At 40.6% G+C, this 27,489-nt stretch overlaps 1 protein-coding gene and 1 long non-coding RNA gene across 3 annotated transcripts in view; one reads left to right on the plus strand and one right to left on the minus strand.

Annotated features, from left to right (window-relative positions):
* LOC121581850 (COBW domain-containing protein 1) overlaps nt 1-27,489 on the plus strand; it is a 94,356-nt gene that overhangs the window by 40,834 nt on the left and 26,033 nt on the right. The window lies entirely within an intron of this gene.
* LOC123493071 lies at nt 2,241-27,293 on the minus strand. Its single transcript, XR_006661964.1, has 3 exons — nt 27,261-27,293; nt 26,888-26,893; nt 2,241-2,363 (listed from the first exon to the last, which is right to left on the minus strand). It is a non-coding gene; the product is annotated as an uncharacterized LOC123493071 (long non-coding RNA).

Below are 27,489 nucleotides of genomic sequence, written 5' to 3' on the forward strand. Positions count from 1 at the left end.
CTAAACCACTCCTCAACTCCATGCTAAACCACTCTCAACTCCATTCAACTCCATTCTAAACCACTCTCAACTCCATTCTAAACCACTCTCAACCACATTCTAAACCACTCTCACCTCCATTCTAAACACCTCTCTCAACTCCATTCTAAATGACGCTCAACTCCATTCTAAACCACTGTCAACTCCTTTCTAAACCACTGTCAACTCCATTCTAAACTACTCTCAACCATATTCTATACCACTCTCAACCACATTCTAAACCACTCTCAAACACATTCTAAACCACTCTCAACCACATTCTAAACCATTCTCAACCCCATTCTAAACCACTCTAAACTCCATGCTAAACCACTCTCAAATCCATTTTCAACTCCATTCTAAACCACTCTCAATTCCATTCTAAAGCACTCTCAACTCCATTCTATACCACTCTCAACTCCATTCTAAACCACTCTCAACCACATTCTAAACCACTCCCCTTCTAAACCCTCTCAACTCCATTCTATACCACTCTCAACTCCATTGTAAACCACTCTCAACCACATTCTAAACCACTCTCAACCACATTCTAATCCACTCTCAACCACATTCTAAACCACTCTCAACCACATTCTAAACCACTCTCAACCCAATTCTAAACCACTCTCAACTCCATTCTCAACTCCATTCTAAACCACTCTCAACCACTTTCTAAACCACTCTCAACTCCATTCTAAACCACACTCAACTCCATTTCTAAACCCTTTCAATTACATTCTAAACCACTCTCAACTCTATTCTAAACCGCTCTCAACCACTCTCAACTCCATTCTCAACTCCATTCTAAACCACTCTCAACCACTTTCTAAACTTCTCTCAACTCCATTCTAAACCACACTCAACTCCATTCTAAACCACTCTCAACTCCATTCTAAACCACTCTCAACTCCATTCTAAACCACTCTCAACTCCATTCTAAACCACTCTCAACTCCATTATAAACACCTCTCTCAACTCCATTCTAAACCACTCTCATCTCCATTCTAAACCACTCTCAACCCCTTTCTCCCTTCTAAACCACTCTCAACTCCATTCTAAACCACTCTCAACCCCATTCTAAACCACTCTCAACTCCATTCTAAACCACTCTCAACTCCATTCTAAACCACTCTCAACCCCATTCTAAACCACTCTCAACTCCATTCTAAACCACTCTCAACCCCATTCTAAACCACTCTCAACCACATTCTAAACCACTCTCAACCACATTCTAAACCACTCTCAACCACATTCTAAACTACTCTCAACCCCATTCTAAACCACTCTAAACTCATTCTAAACCACTCTCAACTCCATTTTCAACTCCATTCTAAACCTCTCAACTCCATTCTAAACCTCAACTCCATTCTAAACCACTCTCACCTCCATTCTAAACCTCTCTCAACTCCATTCTAAATGACGCTCAACTCCATTCTAAACCACTGTCAACTCCTTTCTAAACCACTGTCAACTCCATTTCTAAACTACTCTCAACTCATATTCTATACCACTCTCAACCACATTCTAAACCACTCTCAAACACATTTCTAAACCACTCTCAACCACATTCTAAACCATTCTCAACCCCATTCTAAACCACTCTAAACTCCATGCTAAACCACTCTCAAATCCATTTTCAACTCCATTCTAAACCACTCTCAATTCCATTCTAAAGCACTCTCAACTCCATTCTATACCACTCTCAACTCCATTCTAAACCACTCTCAACCACATTCTAAACCACTCTCAACCCCATTCTAAACCACTCTCAACTCCATTCTAAACCACTCTCAACTCCATTCTAAACCACTCTCAACCACATTCTAAACCACTCTCAACCACATTCTAAACCACTCTCAACCACATTCTAAACCACTCTCAACCACATTCTAAACACTTCTCAACTCCGTTCTCAACTCCATTCTAAACCACTCTCAACTCCATTCTAAACCACTCTCAACTCCATTCTAAACCACTCTCAACTCCATTCTAAACCACTCTCAACCACATTCTAATCCAGTCTTAACCACATTCTAAACCACTCTCAACCACATTCTCAACTCCATTCTAAACCACTCTAAACTCTGTTCTCCACTCCATTCTAAACTGCTCTCAACCACATTCTAAACCACTCTCAAATACATTCTAAACCACTCTCAACCACATTCTAATCCACTCTCAACTACATTCTAAACCACTCTCAACTCCATTCTAAACCGCTCTCAACTACATTCTCAACTCCATTCTCAACCACATTCTAAACCGCTCTCAACCACATTCTATACCACTCTCAACCACAATCTAAACCACTCTCATCCACATTCTAAAACACTCTCAACTCCATTCTAAACCACTCTCAACTCCATTTTCAACTCCATTATAAACCACTTTCAACCCCATTCTAAAACCACTCTCAACTCCATTCTAAACCACTCTCAACTCCATTCTAAACCACTCTCAACCACATTCTAAACCACACTCAACTCCATTTCCTAAACCACTCTATCACATTTCTAAACCACTCAACCACATTCTAAACCACTCTCAACTTAATTCTATACCAATCTAATCTCCATTCCAAATCATTCTCAACCACATTCTAAACCACTCTCAACCCCATTCTAAACAACTCTCAACCACATTCTAAACCATTCTCAACCCCATTCTACACCCCTCTCAACCCCATTGTACACCACTCTAAATCACATTCTAAACCACTCTCAACCCCATTCTAAACCACTCTCAACTCTATTCTAAACCGCTCTCAACCACTCTCAACTCCATTCTCAACTCCATTCTAAACCACTCTCAACCACTTTCTAAACTTCTCTCAACTCCATTCTAAACCACACTCAACTCCATTCTAAACCACTCTCAACTCCATTCTAAACCACTCTCAACTCCATTCTAAACCACTCTCAACTCCATTCTAAACCACTCTCAACCCCATTCTAAACCACTCTCAACTCCATTCTAAACCACTCTCAACTCCATTCTCAACTCCATTCTAAAACACTCTTATCCACATTCTATACCACTCTCAACCACATTCTAAACCCCTCTCAACCACATTCTAAACCACTCTCAACTTAATTCTATACCACTCTCATCTCCATTCTAAATCATTCTCAACCACATTCTAAACCACTCTCAACTCCATTCTAAACCACTCTGAACCACATTCTAAACCACTCTCAACCACATTCTAAACCACTCTCAACTCCATTCTAAACCACTCTCAACTCCATTCTAAACCACTCTCAACCACATTCTAAACCATTCTCAACCCATTCTAAACCACTCTAAACTCCTTTGTAAACTACTCTCAACTCCATTCTCAACTCCATTCTAAACCATTCTCAACCCCATTCTACACCCCTCTCAACCCCATTCTAAACCACTCTAAATCACATTCTAAACCACTCTCAACTCCATTCTAAACCACTCTCAACTCCAATCTAAACCGCTCTCAACTCCATTCTCAACTCCTTTCTAAACTGCTCTCAACCCCATTCTAAACCACTGTCAACCACATTCTAAACCACTATGCAACCACATTTCTAAACCACTCTCAATCACATTCTAAACCATTCTCAACCACATTTCTAAACCACTCTCAACCACATTCTAAACCACTCTCAACCACCATTTCTAAACCACTCTCAACTCCATTCTAAACGACTCAACTCCATTCTAAACCACTCTCACCTCCATTCTAAACACCTCTCTCAACTCCATTCTAAATGACGCTCAACTCCATTCTAAACCACTGTCAACTCCTTTCTAAACCACTGTCAACTCCATTCTAAACTACTCTCAACCATATTCTATACCACTCTCAACCACATTCTAAACCACTCTCAAACACATTCTAAACCACTCTCAACCACATTCTAAACCATTCTCAACCCCATTCTAAACCACTCTAAACTCCATGCTAAACCACTCTCAAATCCATTTTCAACTCCATTCTAAACCACTCTCAATTCCATTCTAAAGCACTCTCAACTCCATTCTATACCACTCTCAACTCCATTGTAAACCACTCTCAACCACATTCTAAACCACTCTCAACCACATTCTAAACCGCACTCAACTCCATTCTATACCACTCTCAACTCCATTGTAAACCACTCTCAACCACATTCTAAACCACTCTCAACCACATTCTAATCCACTCTCAACCACATTCTAAACCACTCTCAACCACATTCTAAACCACTCTCAACCCAATTCTAAACCACTCTCAACTCCATTCTCAACTCCATTCTAAACCACTCTCAACCACTTTCTAAACCACTCTCAACTCCATTCTAAACCACACTCAACTCCATTCTAAACCACTTTCAATTACATTCTAAACCACTCTCAACTCTATTCTAAACCACTCTCAACCACTCTCAACTCCATTCTCAACTCCATTCTAAACCACTCTCAACCACTTTCTAAACTTCTCTCAACTCCATTCTAAACCACACTCAACTCCATTCTAAACCACTCTCAACTCCATTCTAAACCACTCTCAACTCCATTCTAAACCACTCTCAACTCCATTCTAAACCACTCTCAACTCCATTATAAACACCTCTCTCAACTCCATTATAAACACCTCTCTCAACTCCATTATAAACACCTCTCTCAACTCCTTTCTAAACCAATCTCAACCCCTTTCTAAACCACTCTCATCTCCATTCTAAACCACTCTCAACCCCATTCTAAACCACTCTCAACTCCATTCTAAACCACTCTCAACTCCATTCTAAACCACTCTCAACCCCATTCTAAACCACTCTCAACTCCATTCTAAACCATTCTCAACCACATTCTAAACCACTCTCAACCACATTCTAAACCACTCTCAACCACATTCTAAACCACTCTCAACCACATTCTAAACTATTCTCAACCCCATTCTAAACCACTCTAAACTCCATGCTAAACCACTCTCAACTCCATTTTCAACTCCATTCTAAACCCTCTCAACTCCATTCTAAACGACTCTCAACTCCATTCTAAACCACTCTCACCTCCATTCTAAACACCTCTCTCAACTCCATTCTAAATGACGCTCAACTCCATTTCTAAACCACTGTCAACTCCTTTCTAAACCACTGTCAACTCCATTTCTAAACTACTCTCAACCATATTCTATACCACTCTCAACCACATTCTAAACCACTCTCAAACACATTCTAAACCACTCTCAACCACATTCTAAACCATTCTCAACCCCATTCTAAACCACTCTAAACTCCATGCTAAACCACTCTCAAATCCATTTTCAACTCCATTCTAAACCACTCTCAATTCCATTCTAATGCACTCTCAACTCCTTTCTAAACCACTCTCAACTCCATTCTAAACCACTCTCAACCACATTCTAAACCATTCAACCCCATTCTAAACCGCACTCAACTCCATTCTATACCACTCTCAACTCCATTGTAAACCACTCTCAACCACATTCTAAACCACTCTCAACCACATTTCTAAATCCACTCTCAACCACATTCTAAACCACTCTCAACACACATTCTAAACCACTCTCAACCCAATTCTAAACCACTCTCAACTCCATTCTCAACTCCATTCTAAACCACTCTCAACCACTTTCTAAACCACTCTCAACTCCATTCTAAACCACACTCAACTCCATTCTAAACCACTTTCAATTACATTTCTAAACCACTCTCAACTCTATTCTAAACCACTCTCAACCACTCTCAACTCCATTCTCAACTCCATTTCTAAACTCACTCTCAACCACTTTCTAAACTTCTCTCAACTCCATTCTAAACCACACTCAACTCCATTTCTAAACCACTCTCAACTCCATTCCTAAACCACTCTCAACTCCATTCTAAACCACTCTCAACTCCATTTCTAAACCACTCTCAACTCCATTCTAAACACCCTCTCAACTCCATTCTAAACCACTCTTCAACTCCATTCTAAACCTCTCTCAACTCCTTTCTAAACCACTCTCAACCCCATTCTAAACCACTCTCAACTCCATTCTAAACCACTCTCAACTCCCATTCTAAACCACTCTCAACTCCATTCTAAACCACTCTCAACTCCATTCTAAACCACTCTCAACCCCATTCTAAACCACTCTCAACTCCATTCTAAACCACTCTCAACTCCATTCTCAACTCCATTCTAAAACACTCTTATCCATTCTATACCACTCTCAACCACATTCTAAACCCCTCTCAACCCATTCTAAACCACTCTCAACAATTCTATACCACTCTCATCTCCATTCTAAATCTTCTCAACCCATTTCTAAACCACTCTCAACTCCATTCTAAACCACTCTCAACTCCATTCTAAACCACTCTCAACTCCATTCTAAACCACTCTCAACTCCATTCCTAAACCACTCTCAACTCCATTCTAAACCACTCTCAACTCCATTGTAAACTACTCTCAACCATATTCTAAACCACTCTCAACCACATTCTAAACCACACTCAACCACATTCTAAACCATTCTCAACCCATTCTAAACCACTCTAAACTCCTTTGTAAACCACTCTCAACTCCATTCTCAACTCCATTCTAAACCATTCTCAACCCCATTCTACACCCCTCTCAACCCCATTGTACACCACTCTAAATCACATTCTAAACCACTCTCAACCCCATTCTAAACCACTCTCAACTCTATTCTAAACCGCTCTCAACCACTCTCAACTCCATTCTCAACTCCATTCTAAACCACTCTCAACCACTTTCTAAACCACTCTCAACTCCATTCTAAACCACTCTCAACTCCATTCTAAACCACTCTCAACTCCATTCTAAACCACTCTCAACTCCATTCTAAACCACTCTCAACTCATTCTAACCACTCTCAACTCCATTCTAAACCACTCTCAACTCCATTCTCAACTCCATTTCTAAACCCCACTCTTATCCACTTCTATACCACTCTCAACCACATTCTAAACCCCTCTCAACCACATTCTAAACCACTCTCAGCACCATTCTATACCACTCTCATCTCCATTCTAAATCATTCTCAACCCCATTCTAAACCACTCTCAACTCCATTCCTAAACCACTCTCAACTCCATTCTAAACCACTCTCAACTCCATTCTAAACCCTCTCAACTCCATTCTAAACCACTCTCAACTCCATTTCTAAACCACTCTCAACTCCATTCTAAACCACTCTCAACCCCATTCTAAACCACTCTCAACCACATTCTAAACCACTCTCAACCCATTCTAAACCATTCTCAACCCATTCTAAACCACTCTAAACTCCTTTAAACCACTCTCAACTCCATTTCTCAACTCCATTCTAAACCATTCTCAACCCCATTCTACACCCACTCTCAACCCCATTCTAAACCACTCTCAACTCCATTTCTAAACCACTCTCAACCCCATTCTAAACCACTCTCAACTCCATTCTAAACCACTCTCAACCACTCTCAACCCACTCTCAACTCCATTCCTAAACCACTCTCAACTCCACTTTCTAAACTTCTCTCAACTCCATTCTAAACCACACTCAACTCCATTCTAAACCACTCTCAACTCCATTCTAAACCACTCTCAACTCCATTTTCAACTCCATTCTAAACCACTCTCAATCCATTCTAAACTACTCTCAACTCCATTCTAAACCTCTCAACTCCATTCTAAACGACTCAACTCCATTCTAAACCACTCTCACCTCCATTCTAAACACCTCTCTCAACTCCATTCTAAATGACGCTCAACTCCATTCTAAACCACTGTCAACTCCTTTCTAAACCACTGTCAACTCCATTCTAAACCACTCTCAACCACATTCTAAACTATTCTCAACCCCATTCTAAACCACTCTAAACTCCATGCTAAACCACTCTCAACTCCATTTTCAACTCCATTCTAAACCACTCTCAATCCATTCTAAACTACTCTCAACTCCATTCTAAACCTCTCAACTCCATTCAAACGACTCCAACTCCATTCTAAACCACTCTCACCTCCATTCTAAACACCTCTCTCAACTCCATTCTAAATGACGCTCAACTCCATTCTAAACCACTGTCAACTCCTTTCTAAACCACTGTCAACTCCATTCTAAACTACTCTCAACCATATTCTATACCACTCTCAACCACATTCTAAACCACTCCTCAAACACATTTCTAAACCACTCTCAACCACATTCTAACCATTCTCAACCCCATTCTAAACCACTCTCAACTCCATGCTAAACCACTCTCAAATCCATTTTCAACTCCATTCTAAACCACTCTCAATTCCATTCTAAAGCACTCTCAACTCCTTTCTAAACCACTCTCAACTCCATTTCTAAACCACTCTCAACCCCATTCTACCACTCTCAACTCCATTCTAAACCACTCTCAACTCCATTGTCACCCCTCTCCGCATTCTAACCACTCTCACCACATTCTATACCACTCTCAACCACATTCTAAACCCCTCTCAACCACATTCTAAACCACTCTCAGCCCAATTCTATACCACTCTCATCTCCATTTCTATCATTCTCACCACATTCTAAACCACTCTCAACTCCATTTCTAAACCCTCTCAACTCCATTCTAACCACTCTCAACTCCATTCTAACGACTCTCAACTCCATTCTAAACCACTGTCAACTCCATTCTAAGCCACTCTCACTCCATTCTAAACCACTCTCAACTCCATTCTAAACCACTCTCAACCATATTCTAAACCACTCTCAACCACATTCTAAACCACTCTCAACCCCTTCTAAACCACTCACTCCATTCTAAACCACTCTCAAACTCCTTTCTAAGCCACTCTCAACTCCATTCTCAACTCCATTCTAAACCATTCTCAACCCCATTCTACACCCACTCTCACCCCATTCTACACCACTCTCAACTCACATTCCTAAACCACTCTCAACCCCATTCTAAACCACTCTCAACTCTATTCTAAACCGCTCTCACCACTCTCAACTCCATTCTCAACTCCATTCTAAACCCTCTCAACTCTTCACTCCATTCTCACCACTCTCAACTCCATTCTAAACCACTCTCAACTCCATTCCTAAACCACTCTCAACTCCATTCTAAACCACTCTCAACTCCATTCTAAACCACTCTCAACTCCTTTTCTAAACCACTCTCAACTCCATTCTAAACCACTCTCAACTCCATTTAAACCACTCTCAACCCCATTCTAAGCCACTCTCAACTCCATTTCTAAACCACTTAACTCACATTCTAAACCACTCTCAACCACATTCTAAACCACTCTCAACTCCATTCTATACCCTCTCATCTCCATTCTAAACCATTCTCAACCCCATTCTAAACCACTCTCAACTCCATTCTAAACCACTCTCAACTCCATTCTAAACCACTCTCAACTCCATTCTATACCACTCTCAACTCCTTCCTAGACCCCTCTCAACCACTTCTAACCACTCTCACTCACATTCTAAACCCACTCCAACTCCATTCATACTCTCACTATTTCACACTCTCAACCCCATTCTAAACCACTCTCAACCCCATTCTAATCCACTCTCACCTTCTACCCTCTCAGCCACATTCTAAACCACTCTCAACCCCATTTTAACCACTCTCAACTCCATTCTCAACTCCATTCTAAACCACTCTCAACCACATTTCTAAACCACTCTCAACTCCATTCTAAACCACTCTCAACTCCATTCTAAACCACTCTCAATTCCATTTCTAAACCACTCTCAACTCTATTCTAAACCACTCTCAACCACTCTCAACTCCATTCTCAACTCCATTCTAAACCACTCTCAGCCACTTTCTAAACTTCTCTCAACTCCATTCTAAACCACACTCAACTCCATTCTAAACCACTCTCAACTCCATTCTATACCACTCTCAACTCCATTCTAAACCACTCTCAACTCCATTCTAAACCACTCTCAACTCCATTCTAAACCACTCTCAACTCCATTCTAAACCACTCTTTCAACTCCATTTCTAAACCCCTCTCTCAACTCCATTTCTAAACCACTCTCAACCTTTCTAAACCACTCTCATCTCCATTCTAAACACTCTCAACCCCATTCTAAACCACTCTCAACTCCATTCTAAACCACTCTCAACTCCATTCTAAACCACTCTCAACTCCCATTCTAAACCACTCTCAACTCCATTCTAAACCACTCTCAACTCCATTCTCAACTCCATTCTAAAACACTCTTATCCCATTCTATACCACTCTCAACCCATTCTAAACCACTCTCAACCACATTCTAAACCACTCTCAACCATTTCTAAACCACTCTCATCTCATTCTAAATCACTCTCAACCACATTCTAAACCACTCTCAACTCCATTCTAAACCACTCTCAACTCCATTCTAAACCACTCTCAACTCCATTCTAAACCACTCTCAACTCCATTCTAAACCACTCTCAACTCCATTCCTAAACCACTCTCAACTCCATTCTAAACCACTCTCAACCAATTCTAAACCACTCTCAACCACATTCTAAACCACTCTCAACTCCATTCTAAACCATTCTCAACTCCATTCTAAACCACTCTCAACTCCATTCTAAACCACTCTCAACTCCATTTCAACTCCATTCTAAACCACTCTCAACCCCATTCTACACCCCTCTCAACCCCATTCGTACACCACTCTAAATCACATTCTAAACCACTCTCAACTCCATTCTAAACCACTCTCAACTCTATTCTACCCTCTCAACCACTCTCAACTCCATTCTCAACTCCATTCTAAACCACTCTCAACCACTTTCTAAACTTCTCTCAACTCCATTCTAAACCACACTCCAACTCCATTCTAAACCACTCTCAACTCCATTCTAAACCACTCTCAACTCCATTTCCTAAACCACTCTCAACTCCATTCTAAACCACTCTCCTCATTCTAACCTCTCAACTCCATTCTAACGCTCAACTCCATTCTACCACTCCACCTCCATTTAAACCTCTCTCACTCATTTCTAACCTCTCCTCCTTCTCCACTCTCACTCTTCTAAACTACTCTCAACTCCATTCTAAACCATTCTCAACCCCATTCTAAACCACTCTAAACTCCATGCTAAACCACTCTCAACTCCATTTTCAACTCCATTTCTAAACCACTCTCAACTCCATTCTAAACCACTCTCAACTCCATTCTAACCCTCTCAACTCCATTCTAAACGACTCTCAACTCCATTCTACCACTCTCACCTCCATTCTAACCTCTCTCAGCTCCATTCTAAACCACTCTCCTCCATTCTAAACCACTCTCAACTCTTTCTAAACCACTCTCAACTCCATTCTAAACCACTCTCCCATTCTAAACCATTCTCACCCCATTCTAAACCACTCTCACTCCATTCTAACCACTCTCAACTCCATTTCTCAACTCATTCTAACACTCTCTCCATTCTCCACTCTCCACTCATTCTAAACACTCTCAACTCCATTCTAAGCTCTCAACTCCATTCTAAACCACTCTCACCTCCATTTCTAAACCACTCTCAACCCTATTTCTCCCCTCTCCCTTCTCCATTCTAAGCCCTCTCAACTCCATTCTCAACTCCATTCTCAACCACTCTCAGCCCCATTTAAACCACTCTCAACTCCATTCTAAACCACTCTCAACTCCATTCTAAACCACTCTCAACTCATTTCTAAACCACTCTCAACTCCATTCTAAACCACTCTCAACTCCATTTCTAAACCACTCTCAACTCCATTCTAAACCACTCTCAACTCCAATTCTAAACCACTTCAACTCCATTTCTAAACCACTCTCAACCACATTCTAAACTATTCTCAACCCCATTCTAAACCACTCCTAAACTCCATTCTAAACCACTCTCAACTCCATTTCAACTCCATTCTAAACCACTCTCAACTCCATTCTAAACTACTCTCAACTCCATTCTAAACCTCTCAACTCCATTCTAAACGACTCAACTCCATTCTAAACCACTCTCACCTCCATTCTAAACACCTCTCTCAACTCCATTCTTCCTCAACTCCATTCTAAACCACTCTCAACTCCTTTCTAAACCACTCTCAACTCCATTCTAAACTTCTCTCAACTTTTCTATACCACTCTCAACCCCATTCTAAACCACTCTCAAACACATTCTAAACCACTCTCACCCATTCTAAACCATTCTCAACCCCATTCTAAACCACTCTAAACTCCATTCTAAACCACTCTCAAATCCATTTTCAACTCCATTCTAAACCACTCTCAATTCCATTCTAATGCACTCTCAACTCCTTTCTAAACCACTCTCAACTCCATTCTAAACCACTCTCAACCCCATTCTAAACCACTCTCAACTCCATTCTAAACCACTCTCAACTCCATTCTCAACTCCATTCTAAAACACTCTTATCCACATTCTATACCACTCTCAACCACATTCTAAACCCCTCTCAACCTTCTAAACCACTCTCACCAATTCTATACCACTCTCATCTCCATTCTAAATCATTCTCAACCACATTCTAAACCACTCTCAACTCCATTCTAAACCACTCTCAACTCCATTCTAAACCACCTCAACTCCATTCTAATGCTCAACTCCATTCTAAACCACTCTCAACTCCATTCTACCACTCTCAACTCCATTCTAAACCACTCTCAACTCCATTCTAAACTACTCTCAACCATATTCTAAACCACTCTCAACCACATTTCTAAACCACACTCAACCACATTTCTAAACCATTCTCAGCCCATTCTAAACCACTCTAAACTCCTTTGTACCCTCTCCACTCCATTCTCAACTCCATTCTAAACCATTCTCAACCCCATTCTACACCCCCTCTCAACCCCATTGTACACCACTCTCAACTCACATTCTAAACACTCTCAGCTCCCATTCTAAACCACTCTCAACTCCATTCTAAACGCTCTCAACCCTCTCAACTCCATTCCTCAACTCCATTCTAACCACTCTCAACTCCTTCTCAACTCCATTCTCAACCACTCTCACCCCATTCTAACACTCTCAACTCCTTCTAAGCCACTCTCAACTCCATTCTAAACCACACTCAACTCCATTCTAAACCACTCTCAACTCCATTCTAAACCACTCTCAACTCCATTCTAAACCACTCTCAACTCCATTCTAAACCACTCTCAACCACATTCTAAACCACACTCAACTCCATTCTAAACCACTATATCACATTCTAAACCACTCAACCACATTCTAAACCACTCTCAACTTATTTCTATACCACTCTCATCTCCATTCTAAATCATTCTCAACCCCATTCTAAACCACTCTCAACTCCATTCTAAACCACTCTCAATTCCTTCTCCCTCTCCACTCCATTCTAAACCTCCCACTCTCAACTCCCTTCTAAACCACTCTCAACCACTTCTAAACCACTCTCAACTCCATTTCTATACCACTCTCAACTCCATTCTAAACCACTCTCACCATTCTAAACCACTCTCACCACATTCTAATCCACTCTCAACCACATTCTAAACCACTCTCAACCACATTCTAAACCACTCTCAGCCCAATTCTCAACCACTCTCAACTCCATTCTCAACTCCATTTCTAAACCACTCTCAACCACTTTCTAAACCACTCTCAACTCCATTCTAAACCACACTCAACTCCATTCTAAACCACTTTCAGTTACATTCTAAACCACTCTCAACTCTATTCTAAACCACTCTCAACCACTCTCAACTCCATTCTCAACTCCATTTCTAAACCACTCTCAACCACTTTCCTAAACTTCTCTCAACTCCATTCTAAACCACACTCCAACTCCATTCTAAACCACACTCAACTCCATTCTAAACCACTCTCAACTCCATTCTAAACCACTCTCAACTCCATTCTAAACCACTTTCAATTACATTCTAAACCACTCTCAACTCCATTCTAAACCACTCTCAACTCCATTATAAACACCTCTCTCAACTCCTTTCTAAACCAATCTCAACCCCTTTCTAAACCACTCTCATCTCCATTCTAAACCACTCTCAACCCCATTCTAAACCACTCTCAACTCCATTCTAAACCACTCTCAACTCCATTCTAAACCACTCTCAACCCCATTCTAACACTCTCAACTCCATTCTAAACCATTCTCAACCCCATTTCTAAACCACTCTCAACCCCATTCTAAACACTCTCAACCCCATTCTACCACTCTCAACCACATTCTAAACTATTCTCAACCCCATTCTAAACCACTCTCAACTCCATCCTAAACCACTCTCAACTCCATTTTCAACTCCATTCTACCTCTCCTCATTCTAAACCTCAACTCCATTCTAAACCACTCTCACCTCCATTCTAAACACCCTCTCACTCCATTCTAAATGACTCTCAACTCCATTCTAAACCACTGTCAACTCCTTTCTAAACCACTGTCAACTCCATTCTAAACTACTCTCAACCATATTCTATACCACTCTCAACCACATTCTAAACCACTCTCAAACACATTCTAAACCACTCTCAACCACATTCTAAACCATTCTCAACCCCATTCTAAACCACTCTAAACTCCATGCTAAACCACTCTCAAATCCATTTTCAACTCCATTCTAAACCACTCTCAATTCCATTCTAAAGCACTCTCAACTCCATTCTATACCACTCTCAACTCCATTGTAAACCACTCTCAACCACATTCTAAACCACTCTCAACCACATTCTAAACCGCACTCAACTCCATTCTATACCACTCTCAACTCCATTGTAAACCACTCTCAACCACATTCTAAACCACTCTCAACCACATTCTAATCCACTCTCAACCACATTCTAAACCACTCTCAACCACATTCTAAACCACTCTCAACCCAATTCTAAACCACTCTCAACTCCATTCTCAACTCCATTCTAAACCACTCTCAACCACTTTCTAAACCACTCTCAACTCCATTTCCTAAACCACACTCCAACTCCATTCTAAACCACTTTCAATTACATTCCTAAACCACTCTCAACTCTATTCTAAACCACTCTCAACCACTCTCAACTCCATTCTCAACTCCATTCTAAACCACTCTCAACCACTTTCTAAACTTCTCTCAACTCCATTCTAAACCACACTCAACTCCATTCTAAACCACTCTCAACTCCATTCTAAACCACTCTCAACTCCATTCTAAACCACTCTCAACTCCATTCTAAACCACTCTCAACTCCATTCTAAACCACTCTCAACTCCATTATAAACACCTCTCAACTCCATTATAAACACCTCTCTCAACTCCTTTCTAAACCAATCTCAACCCCTTTCTAAACCACTCTCATCTCCATTCTAAACCACTCTCAACCCCATTCTAAACCACTCTCAACTCCATTCTAAACCACTCTCAACTCCATTCTAAACCACTCTCAACCCCATTCTAAACCACTCTCAACTCCATTCTAAACCACTCTCAACTCCATTCTCAACTCCATTCTAAAACACTCTTATCCACATTCTATACCACTCTCAACCACATTCTAAACCCCTCTCAACCACATTCTAAACCACTCTCAACTTAATTCTATACCACTCTCATCTCCATTCTAAATCATTCTCAACCCCATTCTAAACCACTCTCAACTCCATTCTAAACCACTCTCAACTCCATTCTAAACAACGCTCAACTCCATTTCTAAACCACTCTCAACTCCATTTCTAAACCACTGTCAACTCCATTTCTAAACCACTCTCAACTCCATTTCTAAACTACTCTCAACCATATTCTAAACCACTCTCAACCACATTTCTAAACCACTTTCAACCACTTCTAAACCATTCTCAACCCATTCTAAACCACTCTACTCCATGAAACCACTCTCAACTCCATTCTCAACTCCATTCTAAACCATTCTCAACCCCATTCTACCCCCTCTCAACCCCATTGTACACCACTCTAAATCACATTCTAAACCACTCTCAACCCCATTCTAAACCACTCTCAACTCTATTCTAAACCCTCTCCCACTCTCAACTCCATTCTTAACTCCATTCTAAACCACTCTCAACCACATTCTAAACTACTCTCAACTCCATTCTAAACCACTCTCAACTCCATTCTAAACCACTCTCAACTCCATTCTAAACCACTCTCAACTCCATTCTCCCCAACTCCATTCTAAACCACTCTCAACTCCATTCTAAACTACTCTCAACTCCATTCTAAACCACTCTCAACTCCATTCTAACCACTCAACTCCATTTCTAAACCACTCTCACCTCCATTCTAAACACCTCTCTCAACTCCATTCTAAATGACGCTCAACTCCATTCTAAACCACTGTCAACTCCTTTCTAAACCACTGTCAACTCCATTCTAAACTACTCTCAACCATATTCTAAACTATTCTCAACCCCATTCTAAACCACTCTAAACTCCATGCTAAACCACTCTCAACTCCATTTTCAACTCCATTCTAAACCACTCTCAATCCATTCTAAACTACTCTCAACTCCATTCTAAACCTCTCAACTCCATTCTAAACGACTCAACTCCATTCTAAACCACTCTCACCTCCATTCTAAACACCTCTCTCAACTCCATTCTAAATGACGCTCAACTCCATTCTAAACCACTGTCAACTCCTTTCTAAACCACTGTCAACTCCATTCTAAACCACTCTCAACCACATTCTAAACTATTCTCAACCCCATTCTAAACCACTCTAAACTCCATTTAAACCACTCTCAACTCCATTTTCAACTCCATTCTAAATCACTCTCAATCCATTCTAAACTACTCTCAACTCCATTCTAAACCACTCTCAACTCCATTCTAAACGACTCAACTCCATTCTAAACCACTCTCACCTCCATTCTAAACACACTCTCAACTCCATTCTAAATTTGTACTCTCAACTCCATTCTAAACCACTCTCAACTCCTTTCTAAACCACTCTCAACTCCATTCTAAACTACTCTCAACCATATTCTATACCACTCTCAACCACATTCCTAAACCACTCTCAATCTCATTTCTAAACCACTCTCAACCCCATTCTAAACCATTCTCAACCCCATTCTAAACCACTCTCAACTCCATTCTAAACCACTCTCAAATCCATTTCCAACTCCATTCTAAACCACTCTCATTCCATTCTAATTCACTCTCAACTCCTTTCTAAACCACTCTCAACTCCATTCTAAACCACTCTCAACTTCCATTCTAAACCACTCTCAACTCCATTCTAAACCACTCTCAACTCCATTCTACACAACTCCATTCTAAAACACTCTTATCCATTCTATACCACTCTCAACCACATTCTAAACCCCTCTCAACCACATTCTAAACCACTCTTACCACTCTCATCTCCATTCTAAATCATTCTCAACCACATTCTAAACCACTCTCAACTCCATTCTAAACCACTCTCAACTCCATTCTCCTCAACTCCATTCTAAATGCGCTCAACTCCATTCTAAACCACTCTCAACTCCATTTCTAAACCACTCTCAACTCCATTTCTAAACCACTCTCAACTCCATTTCTAAACTACTCTCAACCTTTCTAAACCACTCTCAACCACATTCTAAACCACTCTCACCACTTCTAAATTCTCAACCCCATTCTAAACCACTCTAAACTCCATTCTAAACCACTCTCAACTCCATTCTCAACTCCATTCTAAACCATTCTCACTCCCATTCTACCCCTCTCCACTCCATTTACACCACTCTAACTCCCATTCTAAACCACTCTCAACCCCATTCTAAACCACTCTCAACTCCATTCTAAACCGGCTCTCAACCACTCTCAACTCCATTCTCAACTCCATTCTAAACCACTCTCAACTCCATTCTCAACTCCATTCTCAACCACTCTCAACTCATTCTAAACCACTCTCAACTCCATTCTAAACCACTCTCCAACTCCATTCTAAACCACTCTCAACTCCATTCTAAACCACTCTCAACTCCATTCTAAACCACTCTCAACTCCATTCTAAACCACTCTCAACCACATTCTAAACCACTCTCAACTCCATTCTAAACCACTCTATCAACATTCTAAACCACTCAACCACATTCTAAACCACTCTCAACTTATTTCTATACCACTCTCATCTCCATTTCTAAATCATTCTCAACCCCATTTCTAAACCACTCTCAACTCCATTCTAAACCACTCTCAACCCCATTCTAAACCACTCTCAACTCCATTCTAAACCACTCTCAACTCCATTCTAAACCACTCTCAACTCCATTTTCAACTCCATTATAAACCACTTTCAACCACATTCTAAACCACACTCAACTCCATTCTAAACCACTATATCACATTCTAAACCACTCAACCACATTCTAAACCACTTTCATCTTAATTCTAAACCACTCTCAACTCCATTCTAAACCACTCTCAACTCCCATTTCTAAACCACTCTCAACTCCATTCTAAACCACTCTCAACTCCATTCTAAACCAGTCTCAACTCCATTTCTAAACCACTCTCAACTCCATTCTAAACCACTCTCAACTCCATTCTAAACCACTCTCAACTCCATTCTCAACTCCATTCTAAAACACTCTTTCCACATTCTATACCACTCTCAACCACATTTCTAAACCCCTCTCAACCACATTCCTAAACCCCTCTCAACTCCATTTTAAACCCCTTCTCAACCACATTCTAAACCATCTCTCAACCACATTCTAAACCACTCTAAGCCACTCTCAACTCCATTCTAAACCACTCTCAACTCCATTCTAAACCACTCTCAACTCCATTCTAAACCACTCTCAACTCCCATTCTAAACCACTCTCAACTCCATTCTAAACCACTCTCAACTCCATTCTAAACCACTCTCAACTCCATTCTAAACCACTCTCAACTCCATTCTCAACTCCATTCTAAACCACTCTCAACTCCATTCTAAACCACTCTCAACTCCATTCTAAACCACTTTCAATTACATTCTAAACCACTCTCAACTCCATTCTAAACCACTCTCAACTCCATTATAAACACCTCTCTCAACTCCTTTCTAAACCAATCTCAACCCCTTTCTAAACCACTCTCATCTCCATTCTAAACCACTCTCAACCCCATTCTAAACCACTCTCAACTCCATTCTAAACCACTCTCAACTCCATTCTAAACCACTCTCAACCCCATTCTAAACCACTCTCAACTCCATTCTAAACCACTCTCAACTCCATTCTCAACTCCATTCTAAAACCACTCTTAACCCCATTCTAAACCACTCTCAACCACATTCTAAACCCACTCTCAACCCCATTCCTAAACCACTCTCAACTCAATTCTATACCACTCTCATCTCCATTCTAAATCATTCTCAACCACATTCTAAACCACTCTCAACTCCATTCTAAACCACTCTCAACTCCATTCTAAACGACGCTCAACTCCATTCTAAACCACTGTCAACTCCATTCTAAACCACTGTCAACTCCATTCTAAACCACTCTCAACTCCATTGTAAACTACTCTCAACCATATTCTAAACCACTCTCAACCACATTCTAAACCACACTCAACCACATTCTAAACCATTCTCAACCCATTCTAAACCACTCTAAACTCCTTTGTAAACCACTCTCAACTCCATTCTCAACTCCATTCTAAACCATTCTCAACCCCATTCTACACCCTCTCAACCCCATTTACACCACTCTAAACTCACATTCTAAACCACTCTCAACCCCATTCTAACCCCTCTCAACTCCATTCTAAACCCTCTCAACTCCATTCTTAACTCCATTCTAAACCACTCTCACCACTTCAAACCACTCTCAACTCCATTCTAAACCACTCTCAACTCCATTCTAAACCACTCTCAACTCCATTCTAAACCACTCTCAACTCCATTTTCAACTCCATTCTAAACCACTCTCAATCCATTCTAAACTACTCTCAACTCCATTCTAAACCTCTCAACTCCATTCTAAACCACTTCAACTCCATTTCTAAACCACTCTCACCTCCATTCTAAACCCCTCTACTCCATTCTAAATCACTCTCAACTCCATTCTAAACCACTCTCACTCCATTCTAAACCACTCTCAACCCCATTCTAAACCATTCTCAGCCCCATTCTAAACCACTCTCAAACTCCATTCTAAACCACTCTCAACTCCATTTCAACTCCATTTCAACCACTCTCAACTCCATTCTAACCACTCTCAACTCCATTCTAAACCTCTCCACTCCTCAACTCCATTCTAAACCACTCTCAACTCCATTCTAAACCACTCTCAACTCCATTCTAAATGACTCTCAACTCCATTTCTAAACCACTCTCAACCCCTTTCTAAACCACTCTCAACTCCATTCTAAACCACTCTCAACCCCATTCTAAACTACTCTCAACCCCATTCTAAACCACTCTCAACTCCATTCTAAACCACTCTCAACTCCATTTTCAACTCCATTCTCAACCACTCTCAATCCATTTCTAAACCACTCTCAACTCCATTTCTAAACCTCTCTCAACTCCATTCTAAACGACTCAACTCCATTTCTAAACCACTCTCATCTCCATTCTAAACCATCTCTCAACTCCATTCTAAACGACTCTCAACTCCATTCTAAACCACTCTCAACTCCATTTCTAAACCACTCTCAACTCCATTCTAAACCCTCTCAACCCCATTCTAAACCACTCTCAACCCCATTTCTAAACCCTCTCAAACTCCATTCTAAACCATCTCAACTCCATTCTAAACCACTCTCAACTCCATTCTAAACCACTAATCCACTCTCAACTCCATTCTAAACCACTCTCAATTCCATTCTAATCCACTCTCAACTCCTTTCTAAACCACTCTCAACTCCATTCTAAAACCACTCTCAACTCCCATTCTAAACCACTCTCAACTCCATTCTAACACTCTCAGCTCCATTCTCAGCTCCATTCTAAAACCCTCTTATCCACATTCTATACCACTCTCAACCACATTCTAAACCCCTCTCAACCACATTCTAACCACTCTCAACTCATTCTATACCACTCTCATCTCCATTCTAAATCATTCTCACCACATTCTAAACCACTCTCAACTCCATTTCTAAACCACTCTCAACTCCATTCTAACGGCTCTCAACTCCATTCTAAACCACTCTCAACTCCATTCTAAACCACTCTCAACTCCATTCTAAACCACTCTCACTCCATTCTAAACCACTCTCAACTCCATTTCTAAACTACTCTCACCATATTCTAAACCACTCTCAACCCCATTCTAAACCACACTCAACTCCATTCTCAACCATTCTCAACTCATTCTAACCACTCTCAACTCCTTTCTAAACCACTCTCAACTCCATTCTCAACTCCATTCTAAACCATTCTCAACCCCATTCTACACCCACTCTCACCCCATTGTACACCACTCTAAATCACATTTCTAAACCACTCTCAACCCCATTCTAAACCACTCTCAACTCTATTCTAAACCGCTCTCAACCACTCTCAACTCCATTCTCAACTCCATGCTAAGCCACTCTCAACTCCATTCTCAACTCCATTCTCAACCACTCTCAACCCCATTCTAAACCACTCTCAACTCCATTCTAAGCCACTCTCAACTCCATTCTAAACCACACTCAACTCCATTCTAAACCACTCTCAACTCCATTCTAAACCACTCTCAACTCCATTCTAAACCACTCTCAACTCCATTCTAAACCACTCTCAACCACATTCTAAACCACTCTCAACTCCATTCTAAACCACTCTATCACATTCTAAACCACTCTCAACCACATTTCTAAACCACTCTCAACTCATTTCTAAACCACTCTCATCTCCATTCTAAATCCATTCTCAACCACATTTCTAAACCACTCTCAACTCCATTCTAAACCACTCTCAACTCCCATTCTAAACCACTCTCAACTCCATTCTAAACCACTCTCAACCACATTTCTAAACCACTCTCAACTCCATTCTAAACCACTCTCAACTCCCATTCTCAACCACTCTCATCTCCATTCTAAACCACTCTCAACCCATTTCTAAACCACTCTCATTCTTCAAATCTTCTCCCCATTCTAAACCACTCTCAACTCCATTCTAAACCACACTCAACTCCATTCTAAACCACTATATCACATTCTAAACCACTCAACCACATTCTAAACCACTCTCATCTTAATTCTAAACCACTCTCAACTCCATTCTAAACCACTCTCAACCCCATTCTAAACCACTCTCAACTCCATTCTAAACCACTCTCAACTCCATTCTAAACCAGTCTCAACTCCATTCTAAACCACTCTCAACTCCATTCTAAACCACTCTCAACTCCATTCTAAACCACTCTCAACTCCATTCTCAACTCCATTCTAAAACACTCTTATCCACATTCTATACCACTCTCAACCACATTCTAAACCCCTCTCAACCACATTCTAAACCCCTCTCAACTCCATGTTAAACCCTTCTCAACCACATTCTAAACCATCTCTCAACCACATTTCTAAACCACTCTAAGCCACTCTCAACTCCATTTCTAAACCACTCTCAACTCCATTCTAAACCACTCTCAACTTCATTTCTGAACCACACTCAACTCCATTCTAAACCACTCTCAACTCCATTCTGAACCACTCTCAACTCCATTCTAAACCACTCTCAACTCCACTCTAAACCACTCTCAATTCCATTCTAAACCACTCTCAACTCCATTCTCAACTCCATTCTAAACCACTCTCAACCACAATCTAATCCACTCTCATCCACATTCTAAAACACTCTCAACTCCATTCACAATTCCATTCTAAACCACTCTCAACTCCATTTTCAACTCCATTATAAACCACTTTCAACCCCATTCTAAACCACTCTCAACTCCATTCCTAAACCACTCTCAACTCCATTCTAAACCACTCTCAACCACATTCTAAACCACACTCAACTCCATTCTAAACCACTATATCACATTCTAAACCACTCAACCACATTCTAAACCACTCTCAACTAATTCTATACCACTCTCATCTCCATTCTAAATCATTCTCAACCACATTCTAAACCACTCTCAACTCCATTCTAAACCACTCTCAACCACATTTCTAAACCACTCTCAACTCCATTCTAAACCACTCTCAACCCCATTTCTAAACCACTCTCAACTCCATTCTAAACCACTCTCAACTCCATTCTAAACCACTCTCAACTCCATTCTAAAACACTCTTATCCACATTCTATACCACTCTCAACCACATTTCTAAACCCCTCTCAACCACATTCTAAACCCCTCTCAACTCCATTTTAAACCCTTCTCAACCACATTCTAAACCATCTCTCAGCCACATTCTAAACCCTCTAAGCCACTCTCAACTCCATTCTAAACCACACTCAACTCCATTCTAAACCACTCTCAACTTCATTTCTGAACCACACTCAACTCCATTCTAAACCACTCTCAACTCCATTCTAAACCACTCTCAACTCCATTCTAAACCACTCTCAATCACATTCTAAACCACTCTCAAGCACATTCTAAACCACTCTCAACCACATTCTAAGCCTCTCTCAACTCCATGCTAAGCCACTCTCAACTCCATTCTCAACTCCATTCTCAACCACTCTCAACCCCATTCTAAACCACTCTCAACCCCATTCTAAGCCACTCTCAACTCCATTCTAAACCACACTCAACTCCATTCTAAACCACTCTCAACTCCATTTTCAACTCCATTATAAACCACTTTCAACCCCATTCTAAACCACTCTCAACTCCATTCTAAACCACTCTCAACTCCATTCTAAACCACTCTCAACCACATTCTAAACCACACTCAACTCCATTCTAAACCACTATATCACATTCTAAACCACTCTCAACCACATTCTAAACCACTCTCAACTTATTTCTATACCACTCTCATCTCCATTCTAAATCATTCTCAACCACATTCTAAACCACTCTCAACTCCATTCTAAACCACTCTCAACCCCATTCTAAACCACTCTCAACTCCATTCTAAACCACTCTCAACCCCATTCTAAACCACTCTCAACTCCATTCTAAACCACTCTCAACTCCATTCTAAACCACTCTCAACTCCATTCTCAACTCCATTCTAAAACACTCTTATCCACATTCTATACCACTCTCAACCACATTCTAAACCCCTCTCAACCCACATTTCTAAACCCCTCTCAACTCCATTCTAAACCGCTCTCAACCACATTCTAAACCACTCTCAACTACTTCTAAACCACTCTCAACCACATTCTAAACCACTCTCAACTCCATTCTAAACCACTCTCAACTCCATTCTAAACCACTCTCAACTCATTTCTCAACTCCATTCTCAACTCCATTCTAAACCACTCTCAACTCATTCTATACCACTCTCAACCACAATCTAAACCACTCTCATCCACATTCTAACACTCTCAACTCCATTCACAATTCCATTCTAAACCACTCTCAACTCCATTTTCAACTCCATTATAAACCACTTTTAACCACATTCTAAACCACACTCAACTCCATTCTAAACCACTATATCACATTCTAAACCACTCAACCACATTCTAAACCACTCTCATCTTAATTCTAAACCACTCTCAACTCCATTCTAAACCACTCTCAACCCCATTCTAAACCACTCTCAACTCCATTCTAAACCACTCTCAACTCCATTCTAAACCAGTCTCAACTCCATTCTAAACCACTCTCAACTCCATTCTAAACCACTCTCAACTCCATTCTAAACCACTCTCAACTCCATTCTAAACCACTCTCAACTCCATTCTCAACTCCATTCTAAAACACTCTTATCCACATTCTATACCACTCTCAACCACATTCTAAACCCCTCTCAACCACATTCTAAACCCCTCTCAACTCCATGTTAAACCCTTCTCAACCACATTCTAAACCATCTCTCAACCACATTCTAAACCACTCTAAGCCACTCTCAACTCCATTCTAAACCACACTCAACTCCATTCTAAACCACTCTCAACTTCATTCTGAACCACACTCAACTCCATTCTAAACCACTCTCAACTCCATTCTAAACCACTCTCAACTCCATTCTAAACCACTCTCAATTCCATTCTAAACCACTCTCAACTCCATTCTAAACCACTCTCAACTCCATTCTCAACTCCATTCTAAACCACTCTCAACCACAATCTAAACCACTCTCATCCACATTCTAAAACACTCTCAACTCCATTCACACAATTCCATTTCTAAACCACTCTCAACTCCATTTTCAACTCCATTATAAACCACTTTCAACCCCATTCTAAACCACTCTCAACTCCATTCTAAACCACTCTCAACTCCATTCTAAACCACTCTCAACCACATTCTAAACCACACTCAACTCCATTCTAAACCACTATATCACATTCTAAACCACTCAACCACATTCTAAACCACTCTCAACTTAATTCTATACCACTCTCATCTCCATTCTAAATCATTCTCAACCACATTCTAAACCACTCTCAACTCCATTCTAAACCACTCTCAACCCCATTCTAAACCACTCTCAACTCCATTCTAAACCACTCTCAACTACATTCTAAACCACTCTCAACTCCATTCTAAACCGCTCTCAACTACATTCTCAACTCCATTCTCAACCACATTCTAAACCACTCAACTCCATTCTATGCCATTCTCAACTCCATCTAAACCGCTCTCAACCACATTCTATACCACTCTCAACCACAATCTAAGCCACTGTCATCCACATTCTAAACCACTCTCAACTCCATTTTCAACTCCATTATAAACCACTTTCAACCACATTCTAAACCACACTCAACTCCATTCTAAACCACTATATCACATTCTAAACCACTCAACCACATTCTAAACCACTTTCATCTTAATTCTATACCACTCTCATCTCCATTCTAAATCATTCTCAACCACATTCTAAACCACTCTCAACTCCATTCTAAACCACTCTCAACCCCATTCTAAACCACTCTCAACTCCATTCTAAACCACTCTCAACCACATTCTAAACCACTCTCAACTACATTCTAAACCACTCTCAACTCCATTCTAAACCGCTCTCAACTACATTCTCAACTCCATTCTCAACCACATTCTAAACCACTCAACTCCATTCTATGCCATTCTCAACTCCATCTAAACCGCTCTCAACCACATTCTATACCACTCTCAACCACAATCTAAACCACTCTCATCCACATTCTAAAACACTCTCAACTCCATTCACAATTCCATTCTAAACCACTCTCAACTCCATTTTCAACTCCATTATAAACCACTTTCAACCACATTCTAAACCACACTCAACTCCATTCTAAACCACTATATCACATTCTAAACCACTCAACCACATTCTAAACCACTTTCATCTTAATTCTAAACCACTCTCAACTCCATTCTAAACCACTCTCAACCCCATTCTAAACCACTCTCAACTCCATTCTAAACCACTCTCAACTCCATTCTAAACCAGTCTCAACTCCATTCTAAACCACTCTCAACTCCATTCTAAACCACTCTCAACTCCATTCTAAACCACTCTCAACTCCATTCTCAACTCCATTCTAAAACACTCTTATCCACATTCTATACCACTCTCAACCACATTCTAAACCCCTCTCAACCACATTCTAAACCCCTCTCAACTCCATGTTAAACCCTTCTCAACCACATTCTAAACCATCTCTCAACCACATTCTAAACCACTCTAAGCCACTCTCAACTCCATTCTAAACCACACTCAACTCCATTCTAAACCACTCTCAACTTCATTCTGAACCACACTCAACTCCATTCTAAACCACTCTCAACTCCATTCTGAACCACTCTCAACTCCATTCTAAACCACTCTCAACTCCACTCTAAACCACTCTCAATTCCATTCTAAACCACTCTCAACTCCATTCTCAACTCCATTCTAAACCACTCTCAACCACAATCTAATCCACTCTCATCCACATTCTAAAACACTCTCAACTCCATTCACAATTCCATTCTAAACCACTCTCAACTCCATTTTTCAACTCCATTATAAACCACTTTCAACCCCATTCTAAACCACTCTCAACTCCATTCTAAACCACTCTCAACTCCATTCTAAACCACTCTCAACCACATTCTAAACCACACTCAACTCCATTCTAAACCACTATATCACATTCTAAACCACTCAACCACATTCTAAACCACTCTCAACCTAATTCTATACCACTCTCATCTCCATTCTAAATCATTCTCAACCACATTCTAAACCACTCTCAACTCCATTCTAAACCACTCTCAACCACATTCTAAACCACTCTCAACTCCATTCTAAACCACTCTCAATCCCATTCTAAACCACTCTCAACTCCATTCTAAACCACTCTCAACTCCATTCTAAACCACTCTCAACTCCATTCTAAAACACTCTTATCCACATTCTATACCACTCTCAACCACATTCTAAACCCCTCTCAACCACATTCCTAAACCCCTCTCAACTCCATTTTAAACCCTTCTCAACCACATTCTAAACCATCTCTCAGCCACATTC

The sequence above is a fragment of the Coregonus clupeaformis genome, chromosome 18, assembly GCF_020615455.1.
Source record: "Coregonus clupeaformis isolate EN_2021a chromosome 18, ASM2061545v1, whole genome shotgun sequence".
Classification (NCBI taxonomy): Eukaryota; Metazoa; Chordata; class Actinopteri; order Salmoniformes; family Salmonidae; genus Coregonus; species Coregonus clupeaformis.